Source organism: Fusarium keratoplasticum, chromosome 10, assembly GCF_025433545.1.
Source record: "Fusarium keratoplasticum isolate Fu6.1 chromosome 10, whole genome shotgun sequence".
Classification (NCBI taxonomy): Eukaryota; Fungi; Ascomycota; class Sordariomycetes; order Hypocreales; family Nectriaceae; genus Fusarium; species Fusarium keratoplasticum.
Genome location: NC_070538.1, coordinates 977,373 through 984,002, shown reverse-complemented (window position 1 = coordinate 984,002; position 6,630 = coordinate 977,373).

Sequence of the window (6,630 nt, the reverse complement as noted above, 5' to 3'; positions counted from 1 at the left end):
ACCTGGATTCTGATCGCTCGAACAATCCGCTCGCAACGTCCTGAGGTTTCTGACCTTAACAACCGCGAAAAGACTTCATTTCCTGGCCGCACATACGCCGTAGGAGATACCATACCGGCGCGGCTAGTTTTCAAAACGTTCCCGACAGAGTCGTCGTCAGAAGTCGACCTTGCCAAGGCAGAGACCGGCTTCAGCAATAGGGATATCACCTTGACTGGCTCCACCACTTCAATGCGGAGGCTTGTAAGGTCTTCGGCTAAAGCGTAACTGTCAGGAGCATCTCTCGAAGAGTGGTTTAGATGTGATGAGTAGCTTCGAGAGCCAGGACGACGATGTAACATATACAGGGGGCCCCCGTGCCACGCCCGGGCAATGAGAAGGTTTCTCGACTTCTTATAATCGACAACTCCACGGGCCATAAGGCCATTAACATCGTCAACTACTGTATCATGTTTGATGTCGCATTTTGCACCTTACCGCCGCGTTCCACGCATATCCTACAGCTCCTCGAGAACGCCCACCAAAAAGCATCTCGTCAGTCGATAAGGGAGGGTGACTTGGCATTTATAAGAAGGATATTTGCAGTGGCTTTTAAATATGTCTATCTTGAAGGTTTCTCGGCTGCTCATATTATGGGGGACTTTGAAGGGAGTGGTATCTACCCCATCACTCATGAGCCGGCCGTATGGTATATCCTGTGAAAACAGCTTAAACCCCGGAAGACAGCAGAAACCTGCTTATTGTTACGACCCTCGCGGTTACGTCACGTGGTCTCCACATTTCAAAGGATGCACGAACCTATCAGGAGGAGGACCGACGCCATCCAGGAACGACGTCGGTCCCAGCTCACGATCGGTCCCGGCAAGCACCTCCAAGTATATAGAACTCACTTATTAGCACTTTCTTATGTACCAGCTACCTCAGCTATCAATACAACTTGGTTATACTCAATACCTTGAGCACATCACCAGACGTGACTTACACCCTCTACCTCAGAGTACGCTACCTGATCCTCTGCCAACATCAACCCAGCACGACCGGTTTATCCCTTGGGAAATACCCTTACGTTACACTTATGCTAACATTTTACCCGAAGAAACACAATTCCAACAAACAGAATACTCACTCGCTCCCGCACTCGAGATGGATGGTTATATAATAAGCTCGTCGAGTCGGGAAAGGCTTCAGTCAGCGAGGAAGGTACTCCCAGTGTCAATTTTCATGGATAAGCAGCGAAACGCATTCGTCAGCAAGTTCGAAAGGGGCCTTAGGAAGGCCGCTACTAAGAGAAAGCAAGGGAAATTTATGAGGTCCCCACAAGCACCGTGATATCTGTTAAAGGGGCGTCAACTTTATACCAAGATGGGAGCGCAGAACCACGTCACATCTGATCCGGAGGCAAATGTTGGTCTACGACCCCTAGAGAGGACCCCCACCAACCTGTAACCCAGCATGCGTCTCCAGGAACGGCTTCATCATTTCACCTTCGCCTGGTACGCCGCAACGTTAGTTCACGAGAGCGAAATGCGGGACGTTGATCCGCCTCGGCTCAGCTAAACTGCCATGTGGTATGTCCACAAGCGGCATTGCCCTCGTCTTGGCTTTGTCGCCCCATCGGTTCACCGGTTTAGATATCATTGGCATCATTATTTTTGTGCTGGATCTCTTTTTCTTCTTATTCATCACTATCGCAATTCTCTCGCGCTTCATGTTGCACCAGCACACCTTTGGGAAGGCATTCACTCATACACGAGAGGCGCTTTTCATCACCACATTTTCCCTCTCCATTGCAGCCATTCTTTCGAATATCCAGTTATACGGAGAGCTTTTCCTGGCCGAATCGGCCAAAGGTGGCCTAGCCAGATTTCTAGGAGGGGCATTCTGGGCCGACCTGACCGTCACGTTCGTTATCTCCGCCCTCCAGTATCATCTCCTATTTACTGTCAGGGAGGAGCGCCGCCTCACCATCAATTCCATGACGCTGTCCTGGATCCTTCCCATATTTTCCATTATGCCCACTAGAACCCTTGCTAGTGTCTTTTCCAAGACCCAGCCGGTGCATCAAGCCGTTTCGATGCTTTACGCGGGCCTAACCGCCCAAGGTTTGGGGCTGCTGATATCAGTCTTTATGTACTCGACGTACTTATCTCGATTTATGGCTCTTAGACTTCCGATCCAGCGGCCCGGTATGTTCATCGCCGTAGGCCCGCCAAGCTTTACGTGCGCTGTATTGAGAGCTATGGCGTCGGATACCCTGCGAATCCTTACCTATTTGTCCAGCCATGAGGTGTTAATCTTAGTAGCCTTGGCGATCCGATAATGTTAGCTGCTAGTGTCTGCATTACCGCATTTAATGTATTAATATTCTTATGGGGATTGAGCTTTTGGTTCTTTACCTTGGCCATGGCTGCTGTCCTCACGAGTATGACTGATCGACGATGCCACCCAGCTGGTGGAGTTTTGTCTTTCCCAATGTCGGCTTTATAATTACTTCTATTCGGATAGGGCATGCGGTTGCCAGCGACGGTATTTTACGGATGGCCAGGGTGATGACACTCTCCCTTTTCCTCTCTTGGACTTTTATCTCATTCCGCTGTGTAAGAGCTGTATATAAACGCGAGATTGTGTGGCCCGGTCATGATGAGGATTTAAATTGACCCATGGTTTTTTGAAAATGCTGACGGCTTCTTGGTAGCATAGAAACTTGTGACCCATGAACTCAAAGCTGCTATGCGCGATTAGGAAATCTAGCCCGCCGTGGGATAAAATCTGAGCGCAGTTGACCGATATGTTTTCAGGTCGGAGTGTCGGCACACCGCAGGTGAAATTATGAAACTGAAGGGGGTCGAGTAAGGCGGAGTTCTCTAAGCTGAAAGGGAAGGAATATTAAGAATGAGAGGAGGGGATGCAATATGTCGAAGGGTAGGCATGATCTTCACGGTCTCATGAAATAACTACGTTAGTAACCTAGCCGTAGGCTATAAATAGCTCTGCGGGATAAAATACCCCTTATTAGAGATAACTCTAGATAATAATTAATAGATATATTACTACTGCTTATTATTATTTACTTAACTCTTAATCTTTTTAGCACGTTTAGTATAATACTTAATACTTAAGATAATATCTTAATATTTATAATACTTATAGTCCTAGGCATATATTATATGTAATATAGATTATGCTACTAGGTTTATTTACTAGTAATAACTTATACTAATAAGTTTATAATTTATTACCTTCTTAAGCTCCCCCTCCCCTACCCTCTTTTAATTATAACTTTTAAGGTATTTTTTTAAGGTACTTAATCTTAGGTTAAGAAGATATTAATATAAAATAATAATATAACTTAAATATAAATTTTAAATTATAATTATATTTCTTAAGAGCTTATAAAAGCTTTTTATATATTATTTATACTTATTAAATAATATTATAATTATCTATTATAAAATATACCTATTATAACCCTTATAATTATATTATATATTTTTTATAAATCTTAAGTTCTTAATTACTAATTATTATAAGGCTAATAATTTTAAGGACTAATAATATTCTTAAATTAATATAATCTTAAAATAATATTATAATTACTTATAATTAGCTTTATTTTAAAAAACCTAAGTATATAAGATATAATTATTATATTTTCTTATATAATAATTACCTTTACTATTAATATAACTTAATTATATTTAATACCTTTTAGTATATTACTAGATATAATATATATAATAAGTAAGTAAGCTAAAAATTCCTTATTTTTTTTTCTTAATTAATTAATTAATTCTTAATTACCTAAGATATATTAATTAAATTAAAAAATAAATATTTTTTTTATTTTTTAAGCTCTTTAAAGTAATTTAAAATTAAGTATTTAAAAAGCTATAAGGATTTATAATATATATTATAATATCCTAGGTTAATAAAAAAATATATAATCTTAATATAATATTATTCCTAAATTATATAAATTATTTAATCTAAAGAAATAAATTATTATTTAATTTATTTTTAAATTAAATTTATAAGGGTTTTCCTTATAATTATATAATATTAAGAAAATAATAAATTAGCTAATATACTTAATAAATAAGCTATATAAATAAATAAGCTATATATTTTTCTTAACCTATAAGATTAAAATTATTATAAAAATATTATAAATTATTTAATTAATTAAAATTATTTATTATATTTTTCCCTAGATATCTTAATTATTATTTAATAAATTCTTATATTATAGCTAAGCTAATTATAAATATTATAATATTAAATCTCTAATTATATTAGCTTTTTTTAATTATTATATTATAATAATTTAGCTATTATTTATATATTAATATTTATTTAATTAATTACTTATTTTTTTTTATTATTATTATTATTTTTCTTTTTTATAATTTAATTTTTTTTATTTTTTAATATTAGCTTAATATTTTATTTACTTCTTAAAAGTCTTTAATCTTAGCTCTTAATAATATAATCTTATATATATTTCTTTTTATTATCTTTATAAGAGACTTAATAGCCTTTATAATTAACTCTAAGGAGCTATTATAATACTTTTTAATTTATTTTTTAAAATATTTAAACTAAGATCTAGCCTTAAGTATAATACTTAGGGTCCTTAAGGCCTAAGAGGTAAAGGGTTTAATCCCTTCCTTAATAGGTATTAGAGTTTATAGCTATATATTAAGCTTTAAAATTATAGCTTCTAGGTTAAAGGGAATAAAGCTAGTTTTTTTTAAAAACCCTCTTAATATTTCTTCTTATTATAGTAATTTTATATATAATATAAAAAGCTAAAAAAAACTTAGTTTTTAAAATATAAATTATAAAAGATTTAATTAAATATTATATTTTTTAATTATAAGCTTATTTTAATATATTAAAATACTTAATATTAAGAAATTAAAACAAATAAAAAAATTAAGGTAATATATAAAGCTAAATAATTTTTTTTTATAATATCTCTTAAATTTAATAAATTAATAACTTTTATAATTATTAAAAATTAAAAAGTAATAATAATTATTTAATTACTTAATTATATATTAATTTAAGTATTTAAATTACTTAAGATTAATTTTATTATTAATTTAATAATTTTAAATTATTATAATAGCTTAATTACCTAAGAGGTTATTATATTAATATTAATTAACAAGGTAATATTAATTTATTTTAATACTAAATAATTAAATTACTTAGCTTTTTATATTAATTATTTAGATAATTATAATATATTTTTAATTTCTAAGTTATATTAATTTTAGCTTTAAATATCTTTTTAAACTTATAATAATTATTTTATTTATAATTATACCTATAAGAAAGCTAATTTTATTAAAATTATATAAATTATTTAATTAAATATTATATTTTATAATTAATATATATAATAAGTAAGTATTATAATTATATAAATATTATAAAAATCCCTTAACTTATATTTTCTTTATTTAATTAATTATTTCTTAATTACTTAGTATATTATAAGCTTTTATTAAGTTTAGAATATTTCTTACTCTTTAAGCTATATAAAATAACCCTAAGTTAAGTATTTAATAAGTTATAATTATCTATAAGGTTTATTATTATACCTTATATTATTAATAATATAGTATTTAATCTTAATATAATATTATTTAGAAATTATATTAGCTATTTAATTTAAAGAAATAAATCCTTATTTATTTTATTCTTAACTTAGACTTATAAGGATTTCTCCCTTAGCTTTATAATATAAAAGAAATAACTAATTAATTACTTATTAATTATAATATATTATTTATTAATATATATTAGGCTTTAAACTTTATTAAGTAATACCTAGACCTTAAGATATATTTTTTTTAGAAATATAATTACTAAAGAGCTAAATATAAAAATTTAATTATTATTTATAATTAGTTTTAGCTTATAATAAATATAATTATAAAATATAATATTTAATTAAATAATATTTATAACTTTAATAAGACTAGCTTTCTTATAAATATAATTATAAATAAAATAGTTATTATAAGCTTAGAAAAGTATTTAAAGCTAAAATTAATTTAGCTTAAAAACTAAGAATAGATTATAGTTATTTAAGTAATTAATATAAAAAGCTAAGTAATTTAATTATTTATTATTAATATAAGCTAATATTATCTTATTAATTAATACTAAGATAATAACCTCTTAGGTAATTAAGTAATTATAATAATTTAAAATAATTAAATTAATAATAAGATTAATCTTAAATAACTTAAGTATTTTAATTAATATATAATTAATTAATTAATTAATTTCTATTATTTCTTTTATTTTTAATAATTATAAAAATTATTATTTTATTAAATTTAAAAAAAATTATAAAAAAAAATTATTTAGCTTTATATATTATTTTATTTATTTTAGCCTCTTAATATTAAATATTTTAATATATTAAAATAAGCTTATAATTAAGAAATAAAATAATTAATTAAATATTTTATAACTTATATTTTAAAAACTAAGTTTTTTTTAGCTTTTTATATTATATATAAGGCTATTATAATAAAAAGAAATATTAAGAGGGCTTTTAAAAAAGCTAGTTTTATTTTCTTTAATTTAGAAATTATAATCTTAAAGCTTAAT